Below are 13,671 nucleotides of genomic sequence, written 5' to 3'. Positions count from 1 at the left end.
TATTCACTCCATTTCCCCATATTTCCTTCTTTTCTGTTCCTCACCCTGATCACATTTGGTTTATTGATGGCAGTTCCACCAGGCCTAATCACCACTCACCAGCAAAAGCAGGTTATGCTATAGTATCTTCCACATCTATCCTTGAGGCTACCGCTCTGCCCCTCTCCACTACCTCTCAGCAAGCCAAACTCATTGCCTTAACTCGAGCCCTCACTCTTGTAAAGGGACTATGTGTCAATATTTATACTGACTGTAAATATGCCTTCGTATCCTGCACCACCATGCTGTTATATGGGCAGAAAGAGGTTTCCTCACTATACAAGGGTCCTCCATCATTAATGCCCCTTTAATAAAAACTCTCCTCAAGGCCGCTTTACTTCCAAAGGAAGCTGGAGTCATTCACTGCAAGGGCCATCAAAAGGCATCAGATCCCATCACTCAGGGTAACGCTTATGCTGATAAGGTAGCTAAAAAAGCAGCTAGCGTTCCAACTTCTGACCCTTACGGCAGTTTTTCTCCTTCTCATCGGTCACTCCCACCTACTCCCCCACTGAAACGTCCACCGATCAATCTCTTCCCACACAAGGCAAATGGTGCTTGGACCAAGGAAAATATCTCCTTCCAGCCTCACAGGCCCATTCTATTCTGTCGTCATTTCATAACCTCTTCCATGTAGGTTACAAGCTGCTACCCTGCCTCTTAGAACCTCTCACTTCCTTTCATCGTGGAAATCTTCCCTCAAGGAAAGCACTTCTCAGTGTTCCATCTGCTATTCTACTACTCCTCAGAGATTGTTGAGGCCCCCTCCCTTCCCTACACATCAAGCTCAGGGATTTGCCCCTGCCTGGGACTGGCAAATTAACTTTACTCACATGCCTCCAGTCAGGAAACTAAAATACCTCCTGGTCTGGGTAGACACTTTCACTGGATGGGTAGAGGCCTTTCCCACAGGGTCTGAGAAGGCCACCGTGATCATTTCTTCCTTCTGTCAGACATAATTCCTTGGTTTGGCCTTCCCACCTCTATACAGTCCAATAACAGACCGGCTTTTATTAGTCAAATCACCCAAGCAGTTTCTCAGGCTCTTGATATTCAGTAAAACCTTCATACCTCTTACTGTCCTCAGTCTTCAGGAAAGGTAGAATGGACTAATGGTCTTTTAAAAACACTCTTCACCAAGCTCAGCCTCCTACTTAGAAAGGAGGACTCTGTCAAGGATAGAGCCCAAAAACTCGTCAACCAAGCAAGTAATTATGCTGAACCCCCTTGGGCACTCTGTAATTAGATGCCCTGGGTCCTCCCAGTTCTTGGTCTTTTAATACCTGTTTTTCTTCTTCTCTTATTCAGATCTTATATCTTCTGTTTAGTTTCTCAATTCATACAAAACCATATCCAAGCTATCACCAATCATTCTATATGACAAATGTTTCTTCTAACAACCCCACAATATCACCCCTTACCACAAAATCTTCCTTCAGCTTAATCTGTCCCACTCTAGGTTCCCACACCGCCCCTAATCCCGCTCAAAGCAGCCCTGAGAAACATTGCCCATTATCTCTCCATACCACCCCCCAAATTTTCACCACCCCAATACTTCAACACTATCTTTTTTTGTTTTTCTTATCAATATAAGACAACAGGAATGTCAGGCCTCTGAGCCAAAGCCTGCAGGTATACATCCAATACATCCAGATGGCTTGAAGCAAGTGAAGAATCACAAAAGAAGTGAAAATGACTGGTTCCTGCCTTAACTGATGACATTACCTTGTGAAATTCCTTCTTCTGGCTCAGAAGCTCCCCCACTGAGCACCTTGTGACCCTCGCCCCTGCCCGCCAGAGAACAACCCCCTTTGACTGTAATTTTCCATGACCTACCCAAATCCTATAAAATGGCCCCACCCCTGTCTCCCTTCACTGACTCTCTTTTTGGACTCAGCCTGCCTGCACTCAGGTGAAATAAACAGCCTTGATGCTCACACAAAGCCTGTTTGGTGGTCTCTTCACACGGACGTGCGTGCCAGAGACATCGACTGACCTCACAGGGGCATTGGGACTGCCCAACAGGATAATAATGTGGAGAAGTACTTTGTCAGGTATCTGCCAAATGACTATCGTTACGATGATTTTTAGAGTGTGGAAGATGCCCCTCTAAAGGGACATCATTCTCGGAGCATTTGTTGACCAAAATAATGGGATAGAAGATACAGCTACTATTCTAAAAATGTGCAGTTCTGATGCAGAGGGAAGTTATCACGACGTGCTAAACAACATAACATATTAATGTCAAATGAGGCTATGGGGAGGGGCTCCGAGGGCCAAAACCATGTGAGACCACGTGGTCTCCATGACTGGGCAAAGTCTTATGGAGGGTGTGAGACTTAACTGGGGCTCTCGTAGGTTGGAGAGAGAAAGCTGAGCAAACAGAGACGTTCACTGGTTCCCAACTGTTAGCCAGGGCAGAAAATCTGCGACTATCTGCAGGGCGCACTAATTATACAGATTTGATAGAAGGCTGTATTGGGGACTCACTAGAGAGACTGAGTGCATAAATTTGATCAAGAAGATTAGAAAATGACTGAGGAAGTGGATAATCGGTTTTTACTACGGTGCTCTCAGAAATTCTAATTAGTGGTAGCAATTGGATTCTGCAATTTTTTCTTTGGTGAATCCCAACAAAACCAATTAACTTGTATTGCATCCATACATTACCACGCACACAGGCCACAAGCAAGGGAAGGCGTATTTAGTCTAACTGCTGCCTTTTGGCTTTTAACAGAAAATCAATTCATTTTGGCACATTAAACCATTAGTGCCCATTGGATATGAACTTCCCCTTTTTCTTTACATTTCTCTCCCACTTCCCCTTTTTCTGTTACAGGGGAGGAAACTGTCGACTTTGAAGGCTGTGAAGGGGGGACTTCCCAGGAAATCGGGATAGACTCACACACACTGACATGTCTTTGGGCCTCAAGGAACTTTCTGATTGAATTCTGAAAGTCCTCGAGGCTTCTAAATTCTACAGTCAAGCATCAGCTTTATGAATTCCATATTCCGTGAAGAGGTGGCGTCACTGAGAACCTGTTGGATGGATGTCATCAGCACTGTCTCAAGGGTTTCTCAAAGGTACAGCAGATTAGATGGGGGGGAACTCCTATACTAGGGATGGAAAATTAATGGTACCTGTGATGGTCAATGTTAGGTGTCAACCTGACCAGGCTAGGCTAGGCTAGGCTGTGCAGCTGTGCGGTCAAATGTTAGTCCAGATGTTGTGAATATATATATTTGTGTTTTTTTTTGAGACAGGGTCTCACTCTGTTACCCAGGCTGGAGTGCAGTACACGATTATGGTTCACTGTAGCCTCAACCTCCCAGGCTCAAGTGATCTTTCCATCTCAGTCTCCTGAGTAGCTGGGACCATAGGCATGTGCCACCGTGCCTGACAAATGTTTTTATTTTTTTATTTTTTGTAAAGATGGGGTTTTACTGTGTTGCCCAGGCTGTTCTCAAACTCCTGGGCTCAAGCTATCCTCCCGTCTTGGCCTCCCAAAGTTCTAGGATTACAGGCATGAGCCACCGTGCCTGGCTGTGAACATATTTTGTAGATATGATTAACGTTTACACTCAGTTGGCTTTAAGTAAAGGGAATTACCCTCTAGTATATGGGTGGGCCTCACCCAATCAGCTGAAGGCCTTAAGAGCCAAAACTGAGGGCTCCTAGCGAAGAAGGAATCCTGTCTGAAGACTGTAACATAGAAGTCCTGCCTGAGTTTCCAGCCTGCTGGGCTGCCCTGCAGATTTTGGACTCAATGCTGAAACATCAGTCATCATTGGTTCTTTTTTTAACATTTTTTTGAGACAGGGTCTTACACCACCATCCGTGGCTGGAGTGCAGTGGCGTGATCTCAGCTCGAGTGATCCTCCTGCTTCAGCCTCCTGAGGAGCTAGGATTATATAGGTGCAAACTACCACACCCAGCTAATTTTAAATTTTTTGTAGAGACAAGGTCTTGCTATGTTGACCTGGCTGGTCTGTAACTCCTGGCCTCAAGCAGTCCTCCCACCTCAGCCTCGCAAACTGCTGGGATTATGGGCATGAGCCACCGTGCCCGGCCCATCAGCTCTTACCTGAGTGTCCAGTCCTGCTGGTCTGTCCTGCCAGCCCCCACAATGCCGTGAGTCAATTCTTTAGCATTTCTCCCTCTCCATCTATGTCTAGATCTGTGTGTATATCTTTTTTTCTCTCTCTCCTGTTGGTTCCATTTCTCCAGAGAACGCTGACTGGCACCCTGCCCGCACCACCAGCCGCTCTCTCGGGCCCAGCGTGATGATGGGTCGTAGCCGCTGCCGATGCTCCTTCCTTCTGATCCCAGAGGCAGCTTCAGTATCATCTGCAGGTTGGGGGGACTGTGATGATTTGGAGTCAGCACTTGAGAGGAAACGTGCTTGCTCTTCTAATTGTAGTGGATATTCTTCCTGGATGTTGACTAATAAAACAAATGGACGTTCTCATGTTAGGTACTGTCTAATTAATTTTTCAACAAATATTTGTGGGCTTCTGATGCCCAAGTGCTGTGTTTAGTGTTATGGTGGATATCAGGAGGGATGAGACACAAAGCAGCAGAGATCTGGGCGGAGCATTTTTTTCCACACCCTCAGCGGGAGGTCCTGGAGGACAGGGTGGGGTAAGCAGGATGAGGCAGGGGTGGAGTCCGACTAGTTTCCCATGACCTCACCATCATGACGGCTTTCCAGGAACTGAAGAGAGAGGGAGGCAAGGACGGCACCCGTTGCAGGGAGGAGGGAAGCTGGGAGTGGACCTGTAGCCGCCTGTGAAATTGATCCCAGAGCAGCCTGGGGTTCTTCAAAGAGAGGGCGTGCCCACCTGCCCTGTTTCTATTCTAGTGTTCACAGAGTGACCTCTAACATCTCAATGTTCACTCTTTGAGAGATGGATCTACTAAAAGCCAGATTCCACGACTATGCAATATGTACAAGTAAGAAGCTTGCACTCCTGCCTCCTAAATATATAAAAATAAATAGCTACAAAATAAAAGTCAAGTAGATATTACAGGGACAGTGGTTATGGGATGGATGAAAGAATAAAAAAAAATTTTTTTTTTTGAGACGGAGTTTTGCTCTTGTTGCCCAGGCCGGAGTGCAGTGGCGCGATCTCAGCTCACCGCAACCTCTGCCTCTCGGGTTCAAGCGATTCTCCTTCCTCAGCCTCCCGAGTAGCTGGGATTACAGACATGCGCCACCATGCCCGGCTGGTTTTGTATTTTTTGTAGATACGGGGTTTCTCCGTGTTGGTCAGGTTGGTCTCGAACTGCCAACCTCTAGTGATCCGCCTGCCTCGGCCTCCCAAAGTGCTGGAATTACAGGAGTGAGCCACTGCGCCCGGTGAATCAAATTTTTAACCAGAAAGAGAGAGAACAAAGGAAGGACTTTGAAATCAGTGTGTGTGTGTGTGCACGTGTGTGTGCATTCACACGGGTGGCACTGTGGTTGTAGGGTAAGATTGATAGAACAAATGATGCCATTAATAAGCATGGAGGAGCTTTTAAATTAACAGCAGCCCAAGGTTGGAGATTAATTTTTTAAATGTTTCTTAACCAGAAAAATGAAGCAAATGAATTCCGACAATTAGGAAGTAATGAAGACCTTTCGAGAATGGCTTATTAAAGAGAAGAGATCAGGGAATTCTTAGTGCGTGTGAAGCCAGTGTCAATCAGCGGGCTCAGATGCCGGCGTCTTCAGGCATTGGGGGAGTTGGCGTGCTCACTTTTGAACCCAAGTAGTCATCTTTGAAACATCTTAGAGAATGCGCCAAGGAAGGCAACGTAGGATCTGCAGCCCTTGCTGCCGAGGGTGCGCCGCTGGGCCGCGGTCCTACTCTGTCTGTCCAGCCCTCCATCTCACTCCATCCCGTGGTGCGTCAAAGGGCAGGTGGTCCTGCGTTGGGCCTGCATTGCTCTGATGCTCTTGGGACGTGCCTGACCTTGTGGACAGTGTCTGGTGACTGCTGGGAAGTGTGAGCAGGGCCATTGAAGGCTTGGAAGGAAGTGAAGGACCGAGGGACCTGGAAACAAAGGGGGACTCTGGCACTGGAACAGTGGACAATGGTCTTGGATGTCTGACACCTCATACATCAGGAGCTTTTTTGATTGTTAGCTGCTAGCTTCTGTGTGATTTTTGTGTCTTTTAAAATTTTCTTTTGCTTTTGTTGCCTGTGCTTTTGGGGTCATATTCAAGAAATCATTGCCCAGACCAATGCCATGGAGTTTTTTTCACTGTTGTCTTCTAGTAGATGTCTAGTTTCAGGTCTTACATTTAAGTCTTTAATACATTTTGAGTTGATTTTTGTAGATGGAGGGAGATGAGTTTCATTATTTGGCATGTGGCTCTCCTATTTTTCCAGCACCCTTTATAGAAGAGCCTGTCCTTTCCCCCAGTGTGTGTTCCCGGTCTTGTCAAAGACCATCTGACTGTGACTGTGTGATTTGTTTCTGGGCTCTCTATTCTCTTCCATGGGCCTGGATGTCTGTTTTTGGGGCTTGGGCACCGTCTTTTTTTTTTTTTCTTGCTCTGTTGCCCAGGCTGGAGTGCAATGGTGTGATCTTGGTTCACTGCAACCTCTGCCTCCTGGGTTCAAGCGATTCTCCTGCCTCAGCCTCCTGAGTAGCTGGGATTACAGGTGCCCACCACCATGCCTGGCTAATTTTTTTATTTTTATTAGAGATGGGGTTTCACCATGTTGGCCAGGCTGGTTTTGAACTCCTGACCCTAGATGATCCACCCGCCTCTGCCTCCCAAAGTGCTGGGATTACAGGCATGAGCCACCATGCCCGGCCTGGGTATCATCTTTTAAGATTAGCAGAGTGGTTGTAAGGTGCTCCAGAGTTTATAACCACTGAGTTAGGCAAATTGCATTATGAAGGTTGTGTCTTAGTCAATTTGGGCTGCTGAATACTATAAACCGGGCAGATCTGGAGCCTGGCGTTTGGAAGCCAGGTCTCTTCCTGGCTTGCACAAGGCTGTCTTCTCGTATGTCCTCACATGGCCTTTCCTTGGTGGGTGCACTCAGGGCCTGGTGGGAGGGTGGGAGGGAGAAGGACCTCTTGTGTTTCTGTTTTTATAAGGACACTCATCTCTTCAGGCAGACCCCATCCTTGTAACCTCATCTAACTCCAATCACTTCCCAAAGACCCCATCTCCAAATACCATCATACTGGGGATGAGGGCTTCAAGATGTGAGTTTTGAGGGACACAAGCATGCAGTCCGCAGCGGGTGGATTCTCAGCACTCCATCACCCCTGCGACAGAAGCACAATTCCTCAAGACTGCAGAGGCCAGGGCTTGCCTCTCTGGCATCCTTGCTGTGTGCCAGGCACCAAACTGGCGGCTTCGTGGAGGTTTGGTCATATAATCCGCAGATCCACCTGTGGACTTAGGATTCTGGTTTTTTATTTTTATTTTTTTGAGATGGAGTTTCATTCTGTCACCCAGGCTGGAGTGCAGTGGCGTGATCTTGGCTCACTATAAGCCCTGCCCCCTGGATTCAAGTGATTCTCCTGCCTCAGCGTCCCAAGTTGCTGGGATTACAGGCATGCACCACCACGCCTGGCTAATTTTTGTATTTTCAGTAGAGATGGGGTTTCACCATGTTGGCCAGGCTGGTCTTGAACTCCTGACTTCAGGTGATCCACCCGCCTCCGCCTCCCAAAGTGCTGGGATTACAGGCCTGAGCCACCACGCCTGGCCTGGTCTTATTATTCTTACTGTCCTTTTATTCATGAGGAAACAGGCTGACTCGCCTATGACTGAGCAGCAAGTGAATGCAGGAGGCAGGATTTAGATGGGTGGGGTCTGTGCGAACGCAGGACCATGGCGTCCCCCCACAGCGTCCCCACCGGGCGTCCCCACAGCGCCACCATAGCACGTCCCCACAGCGTCCCCACAGTGCGCCCCCACAGCGTGTCCCCACCGGGAGTCCCCACAGTGCGTCCCCACAGCGTGACCCCACAGCGCCCCCAAAGCGCGTCCCCACAGCGCGTCCCCATAGCACATCCCCACAGTGCTTCCCTATAGCGCATCCCCACAGCGTTCCCACAGTGTGTCTCCACAATGTCCCCACAGCGCGTCCCCACAGCATGTCCCCACAGCGCGTCCCCACAGCATGTCCCCACAGCATGTCCCCACAGCACCCCCCTAGCGCATCCCCACAGCGTGTCCCCACAGTGCCCCGACAGTGTCCTCACAGCACGTCCCCACAGCGCCCCCACAGCATCCCCACAGCATCCCCACAGCACATCCCCACAGCACACCCTCACAGCGTCCCCACAGGGCGTCCCCACAGCGTCCCCACAGCATAAACACAGCGCGTCTCCACAGCACCCCCATAGCGCTTCCCCACAGCATGTCCCCACAGCATACCCCCACAGCATCCCCACAGTGCACCCTCACAGCGTCCCCACAACATACACACAGGGCGTCCCCACAGCATCCCGACATAGTGCGTCCCCACAGCACCCCCACAGCACATCACAGTGCCTCCACAGCGTCCCCACAGCATACACGCAGGGCGTCCCCACAGCATGTCCCCACAGAGCACTGAGGCATGCAAAGGCACCTCTGTGGGCTGAATGGTGCCTCCCAAATCTGTGTGTTGCATTCTCACCTGCAGGACCTCAGAATGTGACTGCTTTTGGAAATAGGGTCTTTCAAGGGTAATGAAGGGTAATGAAGTTAAAGCGAGGTCATCAGGGTGGGCCCTAACCTGGTGGGACTGGTGTTCCTATGACCAGGGGAGATGAGGACAGACATGCACAGACGACCACATGAAGACACAGGGAGAAGACGGCCATCTACAAGCCAAGAAGAGAGGCCCAGGAGAAACCCACCCTGCCACACTTGATTTCTGACTTCCAGCCTCCAGAACTGCAAGGAAAGAAGCCGCTCTTGTTTCTGGCACCCCATCTGTGGCACTTTGTTACAACAGCCCTAGCAAACGAGTACAGTGTTTAAAATCTTCGCAAATGCCTGTCGAACCAAACCAAAATGGTCTGTGTGCCACCACAGCCCGGACCTGCGAAGTTTCAAATGATAGAGGTCACTTGGTAAAAGCTGCCTGCAGACTCTCCCCCCAGCTGGACCAGGGATCTTGGGGTGGACGTTTTTGGATGTTGACCAAGCCAGCTTGGAAAAAGGAAATAACATGATAACTCTGCTTAAACTTAGAAAGACTATCTTCCCCTGGATGCTGTCTTGCATTGTTTTTAAATAATAATGACGGTACCGGCTGGTTTGGGTGCTTACTGTGCTGGGCGTGGCTCTATGTGCCTCACATGTATCGGTGGCTCTGCTTCTCACAAACTCTGTGTATGCCCTGTTTTTACAGATGAGGAAAGCGAGGCATCGAGAGGCATAAAAGAAAGAAAGAAAGAAAAAGAGAGAGAGAGAAAGAGAGAGAAAGAAAGAAAGAAAGAAAAAGAAAGAAAGAAAGAGAAGGAAAGAAAGAAAGAAAGAGAGAAAGAAAGAAAGAAAGAAAGAAAGAAAGAAAGAAAGAAAGAAAAAAAAGAAAGAAAGAAAGAAAAAGAAAGAAAGAGAGAGAAAGAGAGAGAGAAAGAAAGAAAAAGAGAGAGAAAGAAAGAAAGAAAAAGAAAGAGAAAGAAAGAAAGAAAAAGAAAGAGAAAGAAAGAAAGAAAAAGAAAGAAAGAGAGAAAGAGAGAGAGAAAGAAAGAAAGAAAGAAAAAGAGAGAAAGAAAGAAAGAGAAAGAAAGAAAGAGAGAAAGAGAGAAAGAAAGAAAGAAAGAAAAAGAAAGAAAGAGAGAGAAAGAGAGAGAGAAAGAAAGAAAGAAAGAAAAAGAAAGAAAGAGAGAAAGAGAGAGAAAGAAAGAAAGAAAAAGAAAGAGAAAGAAAGAAAAAGAAAGAAAAAGAGAGAAAGAAAGAAAGAAAAAGAAAGAGAGAGAAAGAAAGAAAAAGAAAGAAAGAAAGAAAGAAAGAAAGAAAGAAAGAAAGAAAGAAAGAAAGAAAGAAAGAAAGAAAGAAAGAAAGAAAGAAAGAACTCGGCAAAGCCAGCTCAGGTAATGTGCCATATTTATATTATTCAATACATTGTTTAGGCAAAGATATAAGCTCCTCTCTATGTAATGAGATGTTATTCATAGTGAATTAAGGGATGGGCTTGCCAGGAAGCTGCCTGAGGCACTGATATGTGTTGAGACCATACATGAATAATATGAAACACGGGGCCAGTTGCCTCTGGTTTCCCCATGTTTGTTCATGATGAACAAAGCTATAGCTTCACACATCTCAGAGACTATCTTTAAAATAATTCACCGCCAGCAACTCCAAATAGGGCAAAATGATATATTACGTTCAGGGTACTTAATGCATGTCTTATTTGGAATACAAAGAGTTGTTACATGTTTATGAATAGAAAAGTCATTTCTTCCTACCTGAACTGTCAAATATGTGAAGACTGGCTCTGAAGGGGTGCCTTGTTACTCTCTTGGGTACTCCTGTTTCTCTCACTGTTTGCTACCGCCTCCCCACACTCCTGCCACATTCTAGTCCTCACGTACGGCACCCTAAAGTCACTCCTGAGCCCGGAACACTGCCCGAGCCAGCTTGCAAATAGAACTGCGGAAAAAAGACAGGACACCCAGCAGAAACTTAGATTTCTGATAAACAACACATCATTTTTTATCATAAGCATGTCCCATATGATATTTACAGCACAAATATTGCATGGGACATACTTATACTAAAACATTATTCATTGTTTATCTGAACATCAAACTACGTGGGTGACTTGTATTTTTCTTTGTTAAATCTGGCCACCATACCTGCAAACATAGACATTAGTGGATTTAACCTAACTTTTCGGAAGAAAATGTGTGGCCAGGTGCGGTCTCTCACACCTGTAATCTTACACTTTGGGAGGACGAGGCAGATAGATCACTTGAGTCCAGGTGTTCAAGACCAGCCTGGGCAACCTAGAGAGACCACGTTTCTACCAAAAAATACAAAAAATTAGCTGGGTGTGGTGGCATGCACCTGTAGTTCCAGCTACTCGGGAGGCTGAGGTGGGAGGATTGCTTGAGCCCGGGACATCGAGGCGACAATGAACCAAGATTGTGCCATTGCACTCCAGCCTGGGCAACACAGCCAGACCCTGTCTCAAAAAAAAAAAAAAAAAATGTGTTGTGGAATTGTATGAATTACTGATTGGGTAGGTTACTCTTCAGTTTGCAATTTAACGGTTTTATGAGTGATGATACAGATATGAACATGACACCCCCTCATAGAACTCAACTCCTCCCTACATGGCCTCACCTAGCGCCCTGCACCTCCCCAAGCGCCCCGCACCTCACCGAACGCCCCGCACCTCCCCGAGCGCCCCGCACCTCCCCAAGCGCCCCGCACCTCACCGAACGCCCCACACCTCCCCGAGCACCCCACACTTCCCTGACAGCTCAGGGTTCCTCTCCGTTGCAGTGTGCCCACCCGGCCCGGTGCCCGCATCCTGCCCTGCTAACCCCGGCTCCGCCTTCCATGCGCGCTCCTCATTACTGATTCACAGCTGTACTTGTGAACCCTGCCGAAGAGTCGGAGAGCGATGTGGATTCTGAATTGGGTGAACCTCAGCAGCTTTCTTAACCCGGTTTCCAGGCCTCCAAATGGAGGCTGTGGCTTGAGGTCAAGGTTGGTGGCAGGCGCGGTGAGGGGACACGAGGATGCTTGGCCGGGACCCCTCTGGGTGCCGGGTGCCTTCGGCTCTGTGCTCTGCCCCCCAAGGTTCTGGAGGGCGGGGGTTGCAGGCTGGGGCTCTTCCCCGTCCCCCTGGCCCTCCGTGGGCGCCTCTGACCTGGGCCGTGGTTTCCAGGCCCGCCCGTGCCCGAGGCGGACGCCAGAGGGCGCGCGCCCCCCACTCCTGCCCGCGTCCGGGCCGCCGCCACGCTCCGCCCTTTGTCTGCAGAGCGCTGGGGGTTTAAAGTCCTGAACCCATGCATGGCCGTTCATTCTCAGAGGTCCCTTGGGTTGAAATCTGAAGGAATGGAGCAAAAGCGGCCTGCAGCAGCCCTTTTAAGTGATGTTAAAATCTTTTCATTATGTGCAGCAGCAATGAACCACGTGGGATTTGCGTGAGAGAGCGAAGGATTTTGTGATTTCGCCTTTGGAGTAAATGTGCCCAAAAGCCCCTCTGCGCTCTTTGGAAATAAGAACCCAGAGGCAGACCCTGGACGCTGTACCCATCTGTTGGCCGCGAATCCAGCAGCCCTCAGCTGCTAGGACGGTGCAGAGAAGTGGGCCCCCGAATGCCCTGGACCACGACTGTGGCGCCAGGCTGCTGCCCAGCTCCCTGCTGTGAGGCCGAGCCTCCCTCTCCCAGAGCCTGTGATCTCTTACAGACTCCAGCATCTTTCTCCTTGCACACCAGGTTCACAAGTGCGAAGGAGGAGGAAGCGGCTGTCCACCAACTACAGAAACAGCCACTGGGACCGGGTGCGGTGGCTCAGGCCTGTAATCCCAGCACTTTGGGAGGTTGAGGCAGGAGTATCGCTTTAGGCCAGGAGTTTGAGACCAGCTTGGGCAACATAGGGAGACCTCGTCTCTAAAAAAATACAAAAATTAGCCAGGCGTGATGATGTGTGCCTGTGGTCCAGTTGCTTGGGAGGCTGAGATGGGAGGATCACATGAGCCGGGAAAGTGGAGGTTGCAGTGAGCTGAGATGGTGCCAGTGCACTCCAGACTGGGTGACAGAACCAGACCCTGTCTCACACACACACAGAAAAAGTCTACTGATGATGAGGAAGAAGGCGAGAAGCTCAGCACGGCCTAAGTGTTCACCCTGTGGCTGAAGGTGAGGCTGAAAGCTAAGGAGGATTCACTGTTTCGGAAGGCATGAAGGTGTGTGTGGGTCTCGGAAAGCTTTTACATTAATGGGTTTAACCCATTAACCCATTTGGAGCTGCGACTCAGCTAATATCTCATTTACACAGGGTGGCCTGGAAATGGGCCTTGCTGTGCCCATTTGCAGCGATCGTGTTCTCACGACGATTCTCTACGCTGTGCAGCATGTCAGGCTTTGAATGTTTACATGGAGGGTAATGATTTTAAAGACATTTCTCCAACGCCTCTGGTTATTAGTGAGCGGGCACGTGTGTGTTGGTTTGGGGCTGAGAGAGGGCACCGGGGTGACTTCAGAGAGTGGCGGTGGATGTTTGCCCGGCTGTTGTCAACACCCGGTAACACTGAGGTTCCCTGGCAGGAGGGGAGGAGGAGAGGAGGAGGCCACAGGCTTAGGAACTGAAAGGTGAACAGAGTTTGGGGCGCCTGCACACACCTGTTGGGAAGCTCTGCCATCGGGTATAATGCCGGAGGATGGGTGGACGGTTCCGACGTGTCAGACATGTGGTCAGTTGTCCACACGGCTGAGGCAAGAGGCCGAGGAGGTGTGGTTTGCCATCTAACACTGAGCCCTGGATCTTCCCAGGTTTAAGCTCGCTGGGCTGTACCCACCCCTAGCTAAGCGAGGTCTCCAGGGTGCACCTGAGGGACACCCGCACAGAGGCTCAAGAAAGGATGTGAGTGGAGGGAGGGGGCCCCACTGCGAGGCTCAGGTATGTCCACCTGGTGAGCCCCCTCCCCACCCCCATGGCAACACTAA

General features: G+C 49.1%; 1 long non-coding RNA gene across 2 annotated transcripts; it reads left to right on the top strand.

The window, feature by feature from the left end:
* Nucleotides 1–835: 835 nt before the first annotated feature.
* LOC126951646 (uncharacterized) lies at nt 836–9,473 on the top strand. Of its 2 annotated transcripts, XR_007724562.1 has the most exons (5): nt 836–2,093; nt 2,879–3,123; nt 3,997–4,171; nt 4,268–4,514; nt 9,397–9,473. It is a non-coding gene; the product is annotated as an uncharacterized LOC126951646 (long non-coding RNA). The 2 variants fall into 2 exon arrangements; XR_007724563.1 differs by lacking the exon at nt 3,997–4,171 and having other exon boundaries at nt 841–2,093.
* Nucleotides 9,474–13,671: the final 4,198 nt, after the last annotated feature.

This window comes from Macaca thibetana, chromosome 3 (assembly GCF_024542745.1).
Source record: "Macaca thibetana thibetana isolate TM-01 chromosome 3, ASM2454274v1, whole genome shotgun sequence".
In the NCBI taxonomy this organism is placed as follows: domain Eukaryota; kingdom Metazoa; phylum Chordata; class Mammalia; order Primates; family Cercopithecidae; genus Macaca; species Macaca thibetana.
Note: the sequence above shows the minus strand (reverse complement) of the source record. Positions and strands in the feature narration are given on the sequence as shown.